Source organism: Ruditapes philippinarum, unplaced genomic scaffold, assembly GCF_026571515.1.
Source record: "Ruditapes philippinarum isolate M1 unplaced genomic scaffold, ASM2657151v2 ctg404_1_1_1_1, whole genome shotgun sequence".
NCBI lineage: Eukaryota > Metazoa > Mollusca > Bivalvia > Venerida > Veneridae > Ruditapes > Ruditapes philippinarum.
Genome location: NW_026852024.1, coordinates 77881 through 96270, shown reverse-complemented (window position 1 = coordinate 96270; position 18390 = coordinate 77881). Strand labels below are relative to the sequence as shown.

The 18390-nt window shown below is 31.0% G+C and overlaps 1 protein-coding gene across 5 annotated transcripts in view; it reads left to right on the top strand.

The window, feature by feature from the left end:
- LOC132746986 (histamine H2 receptor-like) overlaps positions 1 to 18390 on the top strand; it is a 176295-nt gene that overhangs the window by 134570 nt on the left and 23335 nt on the right. The window contains exon 1 of one of the 5 annotated variants that reach the window (XM_060736312.1): positions 14310 to 14515. The exons of the other annotated variants lie outside the window; for them this stretch is intronic. The gene's annotated coding sequence lies outside the window, so the exon portion shown is untranslated. Of the gene's footprint in view, positions 1 to 14309; positions 14516 to 18390 lie in introns of those variants that run through there. 5 annotated transcript variants of the gene reach the window in all.

Here is an 18390-nt window from a genome sequence, read left to right as displayed (position 1 = left end):
TAAACAGAATATTAAATTCGTGTAAGTTCATTACTGAATTTATTGCACTCGTTGAATAAAATAATATTATGCTCGCCAGAGGCTCGCATAATATAATTTTATTCAACTCGTGCAATAAATTTAGTATTGAACTTACACTAATTCAATATCCTCTATATAGTGTCGCAAAATCGGCACGGGTATGTGATATATAAATGTTTATCGCCAATACGTTGGTACAATGTATGGCGGGTAAAGATTCACATTTTGTACTATGTTTGCATTGAGATAAATTTGTTGCATTGATAGCACTTACTTTTACACAAATTGTTCGTTTTTAATTTTTTTTCCTAAGTGGATTGGTCTATAATAAGCAAATTTGCGAACAACATCATTATGTGTATAATTCATTCGTAATTTGTTGTTATGCATAATACTTAATACGGTCAATGTAATTATTCATTGTATTACTTACCTTCACTTTTGCCAAATAAAAACTGAAACTGAAACTGTTAGACCTTTTCATTTAAAATTAAAATAAAACCAACGAAATTCGGCCAATAAAACTCCGGTTTTTAAATAAGTAAAAGTTAGGTATGTTGAGGAGCTCATTGTTATCTCATTTGAAATAGATATATATTTTATCATGTAAGTGAATTATTACCATTTGTAACTAAAGTGTAAAGGGTTAAAAAAGAGAGCCGTATCACAATCTCAGTTGGAAACATACATTTTCTCACACATACAATATGTAAAGTATATTAAGCACGTATCTACGGAAGCTTATCAGGGCCTCCACTTATCTAAAAGTTGCACGTCATGTCAACTTGTTTCTTCTCGTTTTGACCAAATACATTCCATGAAGACATTAAGATTAATACGTAATGCATAAAACATTCCATGAAGACGTTATGATTAATACGTAATACGTAGAAGTTTTTAATCATTGCAAAAAATCTTTGTTAAATAACGTGAGCTATTTGTCAATGCGAGTAGCGTCTTTGCGTCTTACTTAATATTTCAGCAAAGTCGACAAATCAAGAAGTTTCGACAGGATTTTTGTCGAAGAGACAAAAGCTTCAAGCATATCGAGAAAAATTCAGTTACAATGCCTAAAAGCTTCTCATCTTTGTCAGTAAATTTTATTGAGAAATGCAAAAACATCTTATCAATGCGAATAAAAATAAGTCGACTTAGCGTAAAACATCTCACCAAATGTAGGCCCTGTGATACGCTTCCGTACGTATCATATATATGTAAAATGATATTGATAAGGATTATCTCGAGAAATAATCCGAGATATATTAAGAAATACATATCGAATTAGATTTAGATTAAATTGTGTATCTCGTTAACAGAGTCACGTGTTGAGTCTATATAGAAACAGTTACAGAATAAATTATGTTTTTTTAAGATATCAACTAACTATTTAACTTTCTGTTTGCCCCACCTACTAAACTTATGGCTGAAAGCTGTCTAAAATTAAGATCAGATAAACTATTCTAATCTACACCACGCCTAGAATAAATAAGTGCTGATTTATTTTACTTTTTATTCAGCATACGTAACAATTTTCAATAACTTTATGAGTTCTAAGATACTTTGTAAATAATAAACCGATAGATTATAGAGATATTCAAAGGTGTTGTGTCCAAAGGAACGCTAAAAGATTAAGGGTATAATTTCCAAACAGTAATACATTAAATACCTTTATAGGTTTCATGTTATTTGCGTAATTCAAGGGCGGCGGACGAAATTGATTATATATATTCTCATAGACATCTTTGAAGAAGATTTCTAAATTATGAATATCATTGAATATCTTACACCATCTGACGAATGTATACATATTAGAATTAAAAATGTTATATCAATATACAAGCTTCCTGTGGTATAAGATAAAACCTGTCAAAAACTTAAAGATAAGATAATCGCATCTTACTTGACAGACGAGAAAAAAATACAAGAATAATCAATTCTAATAAACATTAAAACATTACACATAAACTTGTTACGACACCTAAATCAATTTGTGGTCAAAATAAAAAATTGGGACAAAAAGGGATATTTAATATGAACTAAGGGAGTACATCGAATACTAATATTTATTTGAATTTTGGATATTCTTCTGGCACTTTGGTTGTTTAACCCTGTAAATATCAAAATTCAAGAGGGGAAAATCCCCCAAAACATCGCCTCTGTCTTTATTTCGATTGATATTGTAGTATTAAATAGATCGAGTATGCATTTGTATAAGAACATCGTGGTATGGAAATAAAATATTTCACAAATGGCGGTAGTAACGATTGAAACATGATGACAATATATCCCTTATTTGTAAAAGAATAGAACGTATTTTTTATTGCTATATTCTTTTTTTGACCTTACGAATTGAAAAAAAAAATTCATTGGGAAGCAGCCCGACAAGACACCAGTGAAAATACGAGGAAAAAAATTCACTGTAGTGAAAAATATTTTTTAGAGTGAAAATACGGTAAAAATGAAAATATGCAGTTTATTTTATGCATATTTCTTAATATTTCATATAATCAATATATAACTAAATAATATATCAGTTTAATACCAGATGAACTTAAGCCACTTTTGTATGAAAAGAAGAAGACTTTGGTCTTTTATGAGAAAATAACCTTGTTAAATGACAGACGTTATTCATTATTTTTCCGTAGATTGAGTAAGCTATGCGATACTGATATATCGATTACCTGTGATCAATGGGGTCATCTGCGATCATACATGAGAAAAGCCGTTCATATTTTATAAGTTATATATACTTTGTAATGATAATTACGTTGGTCGTCAATATCTAATCTTAAATCGCATTGAAAAAGTTCGACCAGCTTAAAATACGGCGCACATTTCGTGCCATAATTTATTGTATTTCAGTTAGAAGTACATAATTTGTAATCCTTTTATTAGTAGTATTCTTTTTGAATTAATTGCCAAATGTGGAATTTTGTACATTTCGAAAAAAATCATGACAACGTATATACTTATAACTTTGTAACAAATTAAAATTAGAACACGACCTTTTAGGATATTAATGAAACAAATATCTAAACATGCATTTTGATGTTTAGTTTTTATATTAATATAATGGGTGTTTTGTTGTTCTTATTTACATATTTACTAAATTTATGTCATTCAAAAAAAATATTAAAACATATTCAATCGTTAAGTTGTACTTAAACAATAAGTTTAGTCTCGATATTTCCTAATTACATCTCCATAATATTAGCGTAAAACTAATTTATTAATATCATAAGCTTTAATATTTGAAGAGTAAGTGAAGCTATTGTCATATACATGTAACCTCATTGATGCTTTTATCCCCTTTATCAACATTACTTTTAATTCTTAAATCGTTCGGCGTATTTCGCGATTACTACTTAATATAACAGTGGCAATATAAGTTATACAACTTATCGTCATAAGAGGCGCGTCACGACAAAACCAACATAGTGGATGCGCAGGCTGGTCTGGATCTATGCTGGTCGCAAACGCACTATGTTGGTTTTGTCGTGACGCGGCTCATATTTAATTTAATGTTATAAGTGTAATGGTGATTTATTTGTTAGATATGTAATATCGAAAAAAAAGAATAAATGACACTTTACGGTATTGTCTTGAATTATTAATTTTGTAATGATTTTGATTTAGATAAATATAACGTAAGCATGTTTTGTAATATTAGCTCCTAAAGAATGCTGCCGTAACAACCAAACAAATAGTATTAAAATTTTATTGTAAGTGCGTTATACGTCTATAATTATGATGGCCATTATTTTACACCATACTTATACGCCATGCGGTTAGACCAGATTACGACTCATTGACCACGTTGAAAGGTTGATACATAATCTCATATTAAATTTCCCATATCAAGTGAAGCTAAATTTAAACTAGGATTTACTATTTTTAGAATACTTTCGTTACGGGTATGGATCACATAAAATAACGTATTATACCTAAAGCGATTAAAAGATTGAATAACTGTTATTTCTTTACAAATTCAAGACGTTTATTAGTGGTTAAATTTTTGGGAAAGCAATTTTCTTTAAGTCTCAAGGACAACCAAACATTTAAGACTTGAGTTAAAAAGACATTCGTCAACTTTTGAAGGTCCTGCGTGTTTGCAAAATGACATTGTAATAGTACTTGGGCTTGAATGTCGATACAAAGGGCAGTTTTATATTAAAAGACACAAAAGTCACGCACAAACTTAAAAGCCTTCACAAGCCGGAAATCATTTTTAAATCTCAAAGAAGGACCTATTTTCACAGGATGGGTTCGAACGAAAATTGTTTGCTATGTTGCACGTTATCATACTCTCCAACAAGATATTTTTACGCTATTAAGATACTGAGAAGACTTATATCTACGTGTAGATATATCACATCCAAATATAGCTTAACTGTTTGTAATTTATATATACTTATATTTTCCGTATTATCACTGGTGTCTTTCCGGACTGCTTTCTTCTAAATTCAGCCATTACACACAATTTAAAGGGAAGTCTTTCAAAATAATATGTCAATGACAGAAAAATGTTTATAATAAACAGAAAAATCAAGTTCTTTTTTTTCCTATAAATACAAGATTTATTTTCATCTTGTGGAATGAAAAGTATCATATTTCACTCGTGACTACCGCCACTCATGAAATATTTCTTTTCATGTCACCCAATGAAAATAAACCCTGTATTTATAGAAAAAAATATTTATAGAATAAATATCCTCTATTTATCTGATACCCGTGCCACACGGTCGTGCATATATTTTGACGCAACGTCATTTGCGATATACAAACGTAGCGTTACTTTACCAATGAAAAGGTGATTCTATTTAACAGCAAGCAGTTCTTATTTTGGGTATGTGATAAATAGAATATAATATCCATGTAGATACATAAATTATATGTATTGTACTCGTTGTATTAACGATAATATTACCATCGCCATTCTTATCGTTCAATAAATAGAGGATATTAACAACGCTAAAATTTAGCGCGTCTTTACACTATGTTTGTATAACGCTAATGACATGTCACGTCAAAATATATGCACGGCCGTGCAATACCGTTTTTACGGAGTCGCAAAATCGGCACGAGTGTGTGATAAATTCAGTATTGAACCTGCACTCATTCAATATCCTCTATTTATGACATGTAACATACTCTTAGTTACTAGATAAACCACTTGTATAATGCTTCATATAATGTAAGACAACAAAGAAATGATATACGATTGATGCAGAATATCTAAAGGAGCACCAAACGAAAAAAGTATTCTTGATAGTACAATTTAGAATCACTTAGCAAATACAACAAATGAACGAAACACAGGCGTGATATAAATAAAACATCAAGCGGCTATGAAACACCCGGCAGAGCCTGTTTCAGACATTAAAAAAACGTCAATAGCGGGTTTTGACTTGGAAACAAATCATATAAAAGTAATTGAACATTGCTGAAGAATAAGGACTGATTGTCAATGAGATAATTTTGATTATCAAGGGAAAGAACCATGGACTTGTTAATTTATTCATTAAAAATAACCAGGTTTCAATATACCGGTATATTATTAGTTATAAAGATTTTGAAAAGTTATATGGCCCTATATAAACGGTTGTTTGCATATATAACCCGCGCCGCCAGGCGAGGGTTATATTGCAAACATTCGTTTATGTACGGTCATATTACATGTCAGGAATATTTATAACGAATTTATAATACTGCAAACTTCCTTTTTTTTTGAGAAAAAGTAAGATTTCTTCATTAATTGGCAGCAGCATTGTAACTATATAAACCATATGAACGTCACGAATATCCAATGAAAAGCGACGTTACAAACGTGCAGTATTATAAAGATTTATGATTTAATAATCTCTGTCGAATAACATTTTGTTTACAAAACAGTCAGATATAAAATTTAAACAGAGGTATAAGTACAATTATTATCCTCGGATAAAATGATGAAAACATTAACCCACTTAAAGGTTGTGGTGTACGAAAAAGTCATGAACTTCCAGAAACTGTTAGGTTCAGGTCTAGTACTGGTTCAAATTAATAACTTGTTCTTCATCGCTGTATATATTAGTCTAGTATATGCTATATTTAGCCACCCCACTACTGTTGGATTTGGTTTTCTGACAGACAGATGTAAACAAATTACTTCAACATGAATTATTCTGCATATTGATAAGCATAATGTCTAGTAGGTCCCCGTTTTGTTGATATTTTTATGCAAATGGTTGGTACACAACTATGATTTACAGCTATTCTACTGGTTACGGAGATGATGAAATATCGACCAAGACAAATTCATTATTCCAATTTCATCCCTTGTATAATAGTGATGGTCGGAAATGCAAACACACGCCGAATTTTTCCAATGATTAAACGATATCGTATGTTGATTCATATCGATGTCTTGGCTGAACAAAACTAAAAATTAGTAAAAACATCCATTCTTACATGAAATGTGTTTCTGAAACTTATTTTATTTAATTCACAAGATATTCGTATTTTACGCAATGAGTATAATATTTTAAGCATTAAAATAATTATTAAGATTAATTCAGGTACCAGTTGGCACTTGAGAAAGTCAGTGTTGGTTCTACCCAGGTGCTCGTCCATGCGTGTAATATTGCACATAAGGGCACCAGAGAAAGTCACCACGACTGTAGCAATGTCCGTCTGACTTTAAATCCAACAAACAAAATCATCGCATCTTAGCTATATCTTTTATAGTAAAGTGTTCAAGTCAAGCATATAAAACTTCAATAAATGCTTGATATAAGGCCTGTGTTGCGTTTTATAGGACAAAATAGAATTTTATTTTGACTAATCAAGTACAAGATGATACAAAATATTAATCAATACATTATATTAACATTTGTGATGTTTTGTTTGTAATAATAATGATAAGCATATTGAAACGATAATAATTATAAAAATAGCTTATTTTATTTAGTAGCACATGAAAAGGGTAGAGTTATTTAAGCCACAAATAGCATATCTTATCTTCGGGTAGGAAAGAATAACCGATTATTTTTGTCAAAATGATCTTAACATCAGGGTGGTCTCATTAGCGGAATAAACTTTAACTATTATATAATTTGTTAATTATTTAAATACTATCATTTGTGATTTAATTAAGATTATATGTTTTAGATATACATGTATTTATTCATTTTTAAACCTTGATAATTAAATACATATCTTTGTTGCAAATTTAAAGCTATTTTAGCGAAATATACAACGTTTGCTCCACGAAAATTTGTTATAGTTAAAACAATACAGTTCCTGTATAATAAAGCTAGAAAGTGGCCACATGACCTTTATAGTATCGATATGACTAAAAACCTACCCCCCCCCCCCCCCTTCTACCAGGAAATTACCTGAATATTGATCATTTAACAATATATTAGACAATACATTTATCAAAAATGAGAAAGCGCTAAAAGGTAGATTCGACTATAACATGTTCTTTGGGAAATAGTCATTTGATTTCGATTTTAATCATTTATAAATAATTATCAAACTTGTGTGTATGCCAATCTTAACAAAATTGAATAACATATTATAATGCTTACCATATCGCTCCATAATCTAGCAGTCTGAAAGATGTTTTGTTTGATTCATTTGAACAGGCTGTACATCTGTTCACCACAAACATATATATATATATGAGATTAAAGAAAAAATAGAGCATTTCAGACATATTATCGTACAACTGAAATAGGCTTCCTAATGAGCTTGTTTAATGTCTTAATAACTTTATGGGGGAAAAATGAAATACATAGATCTAGAATGATGATTTGCCTAGCTTTTGCAAATATATAATGGTAATGAGTTTAGGACTAAGAGATAATGAAATTATAGAAAAAGGAAATGAAATGGTATATAATGTTTAAAAATAGTTTGTCATGAGTTCCGGTAATTCAGTATTGCTTAACGATATGAAAATAACATATTTCTATAAATAGTTTACAATATCATATTTGTATTTTCGCTCAAACTTATTGAGTGTATCTCAAGCATTATTTGTTTGCTACACTTTGGACTTTTTATCATTACATCTTTTTATTTTTTTCCGTTCGTAACTTTCTAAATTTAACACAGAACATATGATTGAGCTGATGTATTAATAATTAGTTCTTTCATCTGGTCCCATCTTAATATGAAATCTTAATCTTAGATCAGCATTTACCTGTGAAAATAAATAGATCTGCATTATACATCTGCATATCGTTAGAAACGTTTTCAACTTTGTAATAATATATCATTGATTCATGCTATATCAATGTAAATGCAGACTGTGAATCAACTTCTTTTATTTTATACCATACATTTTACTGAAACTTACCGCTTACCGCAACTACCATTTCAACATTTATTTTATTCATTTTAACATTCGTCCCATTTTTATTAACCAGCCTAAACCATAAAACCGACGTTAATCTCAATGCTTAATTGCATTTTATCATTTTGTAGCATTTCCTTAACCTATTTAATTTCTTAAATTGTTCAACTTCCATTTTAGGACTGTTCATTATCATTTTTTTTTTAATTTGAGAAAGTCAGCAAAGTTTGGTATCTGGTCCGTGCAGTATTGCCAGACTCTTAACCTGTGGCAAAGGTTGATTGCTTTTGATTCCAGCAAGGTAAAGCTTTAATACTTATGAAATGAGTTTACCGGCAACGGTTAGAGTTTCGCCGTCTAGTTTTTTGTCTCTGTTAATTACTATCTAGTATCACTACGGTCAGTTCCTTTAAAAGAGCTTTACATTATTATGCAGTTGACTGGATAGTGCAAAAGAACACTTCCTCATCTCTGAAATTGACTTGCAATATGTGACCTTCTCAGAACATTCCGTTGAAAATTCTTTTAGATAAGGTATTTTACAAACATAAATCTCGACATTGGAGTTGTTAAGTTCGACGTTTTGTCATATGTACAATGTATATACATGTATTATATTATGTATTTGTACTAAGACTTTTAAATATCTGTTGACCTACAGAATAAGTCTCAAGCATATCATTCGTCAAGTACCATGCTATCATGAATGTCGGGATATCCTGCATTTCGATTGTTTTGAAATTTGCATTGGACTATGAGTATTATACATTACTCTTTAGTACTGTTGGCAAGACATTTAATATACATGCATTTGCAATAAGGAATGGTTTACACCTTAGCATTATTAAAATATATATCTAAATCAGCTAATATTTTGTTAAATTTCGTTTATCAAATAAATTAGAAGGATAAGCGTCAGTTTAATATGTCAAGCGTGCACATATTTCTACAAAGGTTAAACGTATAAAGCTATTACCAATTTGAGCCGCGTCATGATAAAACCAACATAATGCGTTTGCGACCAGCATGGATCCAGACCAGCCTGCGCATCCGCGCAGTCTGATCAGTATCCATGCTGTTCGCTATCAGTTTTTTACTTGTTATAAGGTTTGTAAGCGAACAGCATGGATCCTGATCAGACTGCGCGGATGCGCAGGCTGGTCTGGATCCATGCTGGTCGCAAACGCATTACTTTGGTTTTGTCGTGACGCGACTCATTTGTCTTCTTAACTCTGTGTCAGTAGAATGTCTTACCGATATGTTTTGTTAATAGCACAGTATTTCATTGTATATTAGAGAAGTACATTATAACAATAATATTGCAAGCTGGTTAATATGAAGCACGATGTTTCATAGACAACAAAAAAACTTCTTTAAAAATGCAAATTTTGTCCGAAACAGATCTCTTGCTCGCTTAAGCATACATTGTACATCACTTTTGGTCAATTTGACACAAAGAATGTCTTTATTCTTAATCTAAATTAGAAGATCTTAAGGGGTTATTTATATCCTTACTAAATTATATAACCAGAGATTTATTTTATTAAGCATTCGAGGCATAAATATTCGTTTTAAGTACAAGATAACTTTATTCCAATTTGTCTGTCGTGATTTAGGCGATACTTTTTTTGGCTAAATTCCTCGGAATTCAAAATCTATTTCATCCTAAACTACTAGATTTAGTAGATTGTATACTGGATATTGGTGTATTTTCGAGTTTGCATTAATATTTCATGTTGTAAATCTAATTTCGTCACATAATTTAAATTCAATCTTAAGAATATGAAACGAATTCGTACGTTATTTTGACACTGATCTGAGATGTGATCAAATTGTCTAGACGCTTTGTTTTATTTGTTTCATTCCTCACACCACGTTTCACGAGACGTTATGATTTCAGTGTTTAGAAAGCAGCAAATGTAAAGTTGTTTTTCTTTAATCATACATCAAAATGCACTATCAATTATGGGTATATTACATGAATGTCGCCACATATTAATGCACGGTACAACGTGCGCCACGTTCCCAACAAAAATTATATCTTGCTATGGTAGACAGTAGTTCAATTACAACACATGAATAATAAAACAGACTTTTGTTGCAGATTATCTACCGCTGTCTAATGCTATTTATCATGTAAAAGTGTTAGACACAAATTGATTACACAATTCCTCCGAAAGCAATGAAAAACAGAATGGCTTTCAAAACAGGAATGGTATTTCTGATCCATTTTATTATCATAATTAGATTATTATTATTATTATTATTATCATTATTATTATTATTATTATTATTATTATTATTATTATTATTATTATTATTATTATTGTTATTATTATTATTATTTTATTTTTATCATCATCATCATCATCACACACACCGTCATCGTTATCATTATCATAAGCGCCGACATCATCAAAATCGTCATCATTATCATAAGTGTCGAAGTAATTTTCACCGTCATCATTATCATAAGTGTCGACGTCATTATCACCGTCATCATTATCATAAGTGTCGACGTCATTATCACCGTCATCATTATCATAAGTGTCGACGTCATTATCACCGTCATCATTATCATAAGTGTCGACGTCATTATCACCGTCATCATTATTATCATCAGTATTTGTATTAATCTTATTCTTATTTTTGCCTGGTGATTTTTTAACTGTTATTTTTTATTATTATCAATGTTATGAATATTATATAAATACTAGAATTGTTAACATTCGATGTTTATTATATTACGTTTTGTTATTTTTAAACGAGATTATACGTAACGAACCGAATGCACTTTTTAATATACTTATCAAATAAATACTTGTTTTTGCAAAAGAATAAAATTCCTAGACTTATTAACTTTTACACACCTGAATTACATGTTTTGTATATTTCTTTTCTTTATCTAGACAATGAGTTTGTATTTTTTGTACTTGACAATCCTCTATTATGGTTTTACACGAAAACAGAAATTAAGCCGACTTATATCTGATTACTTATTAATAAAATAATTTCTTGTGGATTAAAAGATCACATGCTCAAAATTAGCTCAATTTAGCCAAACTTTTAATCCTATTCATCTGAGTTATGGAGTATTGTACGCTAATGACATTAGAAGTGAATTGGGAATTTTTTGAACCGGGGCTTAAATCTTGTATTTTCTGATAAAGATCAAATACGCTTAAGTAATTAATCATTATATACTCCGATAGATTGAGGTCTCCTGTGGCACTTTGTTTTATAATTATACCGTATGACATTTACATTGCTTAAAATCATGAAATGTACAGAAGGAAGTCCTGCATAAGTTTGTTGTGTTGGTCATTTTACACCATTACTTTGTACTTTAACCTCGCCGTTTTCGCCATCAACCACGGTGACTCTAGATTATGTAACCTCCGAGTAAAAGCCCTGCTCTAATTTGAAGGTTAAAATAGTAAAATCTCTATAAGATCACTCATTTTTGTGTTGGGCTTTCTCCAGATATTGTGGCATCACATTGATTCTGCAATGCGAGCCAGCCGAAAGGTACAAACAAGGCTCGATGCTAATGTCATCTATGACAATACACCGGAAATGTTGAAACTCGGGTTATATTTGAATATCATGCATATAAGATATAGTCTGTCTTTATTTTGTCTCGGTCACTTGTTACGGATAGATATGCGAGTAATAATCTACCAATTGTTTCCGCAAATGTTATCATTATTGTACCATAAAACACGGTGAAAATCTAATTAACATGTGTGAGAGTAAATCAATACCAATCTTAAGTTAATACCCCTAGCTAATTATACTTAGGTACGTTATATTATTTCTGTAAAACGGTCTGGATCATAAAAATTGTTGGACCTTGTTGTTAATAGTAGAATATTTGCTCATTAATATTCATGAGCTAGTCTGTTGATTCTTCTGTGACTGATGTCGGTATAAGCCACAAAATAGACTTCGACACAAACATAACAAAATACCAAGGACGTTCGCACACATGCTCCTGTAACACAAAATAATGATTACAGCAATATCATCAAATTGTTATACGCGTATTTTATTTACGCTGTTTTTTTAATTCACTATACGTAATAGAAAGAGCATCGAAACAGGGGCTATCAGATTGCCGAGTGTTTTGATGGTTTTTTTCTCTTCTGTATCATAGTCAAATATAAAAACACGCTTCCTGTTGTCACAATATGAAACCCCAGAAAAAAGTAACCAATGAACAAGCACCTGAATATGATAAATCTGTCGATTTCCTTTTCTCTGCCGTCACAATAAGTAAACTCCAGCAAAAATGAGCCAATCAATAGGCATGCTCTGGAGTGCAGGTAACTAATACCTGCACTCCAGTCAACGCACTGTGCATGTATATGCATGTGTACGATTTAACTCTCACACATTTTCAACAGAAATGTCCCCAGACTAAGATACAATGCATATTAATTTTGTAACGATTTGGATAATCATGACGTTTTATAAAATATATAAGTACTGCTTATGTCAAATTATCCATTTTCTTTATATAAAAAATTTTGGCTGTATTATATATTCGTGAAAAATATTTTGACAGATTAAATGGACTGTTTGCCATGTAACATGTAATGATTAAACTTTGTGGACATAATTGTGTCCAAAAAACATAAAGCTAAATTAAGTTCAAAGACAGACCAAAAACGAAACAATCATGAAAACATACGTATAAACAATTGTTTGTCAATTATTCGGGAACCAGGAACAAACGAAAGAATCATCAGTCTGTTACTGTTCTTGTGTTTGTCCTTTAGTGAGCAAATGTCAAATTACTCCCACGTAAAATAAAACATGCGCAAAATTCTAAGCAAAATTTCGCGAGAATAGACGACGGTTCAAACACATTTATTATTTAACAGACTTTTTGTCAAAGATTTTCTTCCTTTGTCTGAATTAATCTACAACTAAATACTGTGATAAAAAAATGAGTCTGGCAATATACAAGAAAACAAATTTACTTTGAAATAGAAACGCAGTATAAATTGATTTTATAACTAAACATGTTTTTTTCGAACAACACTTAGAAAATAGATGAATATTTAAAAAGAGCAGTCAACGTCTAATTTTACAAAAACTCGAAAATAGATACATAGATACTCTCCATTACTTTTACATTTCGCATTTTATAAACTGCAAATAATAACTTATTTTATGACATTATAACTTAATTTTACAGTGTCCCCTTATTTATAGTGTTGGAAATGAACCAGTAAATTATGCTGATGTTTGAGGGTTAAGTAGTATACGTGTGGAAACAGTTACTTTTATATAAAGGGTTGGCAAAATATGAAACATTTCGTTTCAACCCAAATTATCGGATAATCAAGAAATCCAAGATGTCGTCCAAATAGCCGTCAAAGATATGACGAGAATGAAAAAAAAACGAAATTATTTGAAATCTATTAGGTCTATTATAAGGGGTAAGGGGTAAGTTGTATGACTTACTAGACTGGTGAATAACTTTGATTTTAAATATAAAATGGAATTCTTCGTACGATTGCAGACATCACCACTTGTTACTAAAATAAAATCGCATTACTTTGTGGAATAAGTTTTTTCTTTGCAATACCTATGCTAAAACAGTAACACTAACTAAAGTTAATTAAATATTAACGAAAAACAATAAAAACGTAAGTGAACGTGCGAAATCCATGCATAAATGATAAGTCATACTTAACGTTTATTACTATATTGGCCGTTTTAACCTATGAATAAATAAAATGTATATTTATGTACAGTTATGTAACCTGTATATATATGTTTGTATAACTGTTTGTTACAATCAGAGAAAAACATACTCTTAGATTTCCTGTTACCTTGTGTTATGGAAATGTTTTCTATTGTGTATTACATTTTCTGACAAGGGTAAGTTGATTGTCGGTTATTTGCTGTTTGTTTTCTTTCTTATACCATTATCTGTGAGCGCTCCGAGAGAGATTTCTTGCTAACGCGGAAAATATACTTTACTATTACCGTAACCTAGAGGTAAAACACTTACTATCTACACAGATATATAGCTTTTTCTGCATTCAGAATAATTATGGATCTTAGAAAAACTATTGATAATTTGTTTTATAAATTTTCAAGAGGAATAAATGGATACTGAGATAGTTTCATGCTGATCAGGTATGTGTTTGTTTTCAACTGACTCAAAATAAATCTAAATTGTGCTAATTAAAGCATTTTTCAGGGATGTGAATTTTCCTATATTTGTGTAGCGCGAATGTTATTAAAGAATGGCTAAACAATTCCTTTAGCCTCCCTTTTCAAGCGATTAGCTATTTAACCAGAAATCAGTAGTTCTTTTAAACTGCTATTAAGCGCCTTAACTTGACGGTTAAGTTGAAAGAACATGAACAGTGTTGCGGTTGTTTCTAAATTCAAAATTTCAGCATTACCATGATTAAATGTTGAATTCTGCTTAAGCCAGTGCTGGGGGGGGGGGTGTAGACGGTAGTTTGCACTTTACAGTACCGTCCATGAACAGCCTGCAACATTATCAATTTTGCGTTTTGTTCTTTCTTTAGGGATTATTATTTTCTCTATTTTGATGTAACATAATGTGCATGTTCATAGATCAAGCTCAACATTCCCATGAATCCCAAAACAATTTTTATACAGGAAATGAACGTAGTAATTTGTGTTCGTTTTCTAAAAAAAGAATAGGAATGGTCAAGGCCGCGCTTAAACGAAGCTAATTTCATGAATTATAAAGCAGGATTTCTATTTTGTACATCTAGTTCTTCTGACTTTTCTTTCATTTATTTGTAATCTTAGAATAGAAAACGTCATCTGTGTAATCTAAAATACTCTTATAACTGACGGCACAGGCTGCAATAAACATGACAAGGTTAAATTTAGATGTTCTTTTTTACTGAGAACTCTAGATAAATTTTGATATATAGATATAGTATGTTTTCATGCTGAGCGCAATCTGATTTTGCTAATGTACTTTGCTGCATTTCAATATCTTGTTATCGCTTTTCAAATCACGTCATTCATTTGTATATTTTTATATAAAAAATCTGTGATAGCTTTTTACTTTAATTTGATAATATGTTGAATCATGCCCATTTTATATTCTGTAACCACTTTTTTTACTTTGTTTATACAGAATTATTTAAGTTCGATTGTGGTTGTAGCTATAAGCTTATTTAAACACTGTCGAATCCGTTCCTGAATTCGACTAGTACTAAGCAGTCAGTCTAAAGGAAACAACGGCTTGCCCAAGACGGGGTCCTCACCCACGTAGTCAGCTGTCCTTGGACTACTATTACGATGCGTTAACCTTTCGGACACGCCGCCACACTATTCACTTGATAAAATTCATTTTGTTCATTTTCAGGTCAAATTCTGCGTTTGCATTTCATTTTACATCATTTAATTAAATTGTTTCATGTAAAATTCTGAGTGTGACTGCCGTTCATTCCATGTCATTTACTGGAACATTTTTGAACTCTGTTTTTGCCTTTTTAATTTTTTTTTTTAATTTGAAGTTGTACCAGACGCAATGCCCATCGTGGCGGTTATTAAATATTTATAATGAATACAGTATTTAATTTGTAGTATGCATAAGTGCACTTAACGAAAATCTAATTCATTAATGTAACTTAATTGTCTAGCGTCAAGTTTTCTCACCAGATGTTGTTACTGAAATTTATATCATTTAAAGTAAAGGTTTGTCCTTGAGAATCATTTTCTTTCCAGTTTTAACCAGACTTTGCATCCGCATGATTTAGTCCTATGCACATTTTCAATTTGTATTGTCTATGATAGTTCAGTCAAACAGCTTTCTAATACTTAATTGTAGAGTGGTTAATGTCGTTGACTTCAAACCACTTGCCCCTCACCGCTGTAGGTACGAATCCCACCTTGAAACTTGGATTTTTTCATCTGAGAAAGCTATCCAGCTAGCTTACAGAATGTCGGTGGTTCTGCTAAGGTGTTCGTTGGTGCCTGAAACAATGCACAGAGGGGCAATTAAGGTCTTCTTCCACCAGTAAAGCTGGAAAATCACCCTTGGGCCTCTTCTGTGTAGGTTTAATAATACTTAATCATTTAGTTAATTGTCAAATACATTATTCTAACACTATCGGATTTTTTTCTATATAGACAAAGAAGGCCGGAAGCGTGCATTATTCTACAACAATGCACTCGCCGTTCTTATTATCTCCCTGTGTATTTTCACATTGAAGGCGCCATTTTGTTAAAAAAATCTGATAAATTAAAACAATTTTTGTCGAATTTTGTTGCGAAAACTATCTAGAATGAAAGAAAATGGTCTAACTAAGAAAATTAATCCGAACACCAATATCTTTAATTCAGTCGTTAACGCTGTACAGACGTTTAAAGTGTTGTTTACGTGACGTCACAATGTAGCGCCAAACAGCACGTGCAAAACAATCAAATCAAGTACGCTATTTAATATCGCAAACGAGTTAATTTTACATTTATTTTTTAATAATTTCGTTCAATTGCTTTGTAATTAATCACTCAGGCCTATCGGCCTTTGTGATTATATTACTACGCATTTGAACTCAAACCGTGCATTATTCTACAACAATGCACTCAGAATTGATATCTATTTCCTAAGTTGAGACGTCAAATAAGACTTTGTACAGAAACAAAGATTACTAGAACTGTTTTCGGAGTTGTGCCTTAATTTTGACATACTTTTTCAGGTGCCCGTTCCGAAAAAAAACATTTCCAATTCAGGTACCACTCAGACAAAACAATTCCTATTAAAGTAAAAATTCAGATAAGCATTTCCTATTTTGGGATTCATGTACTGTTCAGACAAAACAATTCAAGTACAAATTCAGATAAACATTTCCTACTCTGGGATTCATGTACTGTTCAGACAAAAACAATTCCTATTCAGTATTAAGACACTTATCATATATGAATTTTAGACAACATTTGATATTTTATTCTTGCACGACTTTACAAAGGAAGTTTTTAATTTGTCGTAGGTCTTTTAACGGGGTCTGGTTTAAACGTTGTAACGTGATTATACATAACTAAGAAATGAAATAATAAATGTTTCACGTATGTATCATATCACGTGGGGTATATAAAACATACATTTACTTCTATAAGATCATTGAAAGTTCGTGAATTAAGATTAACGGATTTGGATAATCTCTAAGGTATAGTATAATGGAAGAAACAGACGTTGGCAAAAATAAAAAATTCAGAATGATAAGGATAATAGGTGCTTTGCTTGCAATATATTTCTGTTCATTTTGCGAAAAACAGTGCTAGTAATTTGGGCATATTTCTCTGCTTATCATGCAAACAATTGATAAGGAATCATTTTACCTGTAGAATAAGAAAATAAAGTTTCCCATGGTAATAATTCATTGTAGGATAAAGACATAGTTTCACAGTTACATTTTTATAAATCTTGCAAAAACTATTGCAGCAAATTGTAAAGAAAACAAAGGTGTTTCGGGAAAAAAAGTGATATCTACAATTTTTTTGGTCCGTTGAGCATTAAATGTTTATTTCAAAGCTTTAAGTGTTACCTTACAGTAAATTTCTACAATATATAAATTAGTTAGGTTTAATGTCCTCTTCTTTTTTTTTCTTTTATGCTTATTCGTTTTGCATTCAATAATGTTCCTACTTTATTTTATATCAACAATTGCATAAGTCCCGATTTAATTTTATTCCGGAGCATGAGTTACTATAACTTTTTGTTCTCACTTTTTGTAAAGAAACCAGTTTTTTTGTCTTTGTTACGTGAAGATGTGTTTACTGTGTTATTAATCTATGCACGTGTCACTAGAATTGACGAATAATCAATATTATAAAATTGAAGTTTTTATCACTTGGATTGTAGAAGCTTCAGTCGCTTAACTCATGCACGGTATGCACGTGTCCAGTGGAAGTTCGGCATTTAAAATGTACTTCAACAAAGGTAATTGAAAAGAAACCACAGTCATACTTTTCAAACTCTTGTCGAACTTTGTTCAACTTTGTACCTATTCTTTTCACCT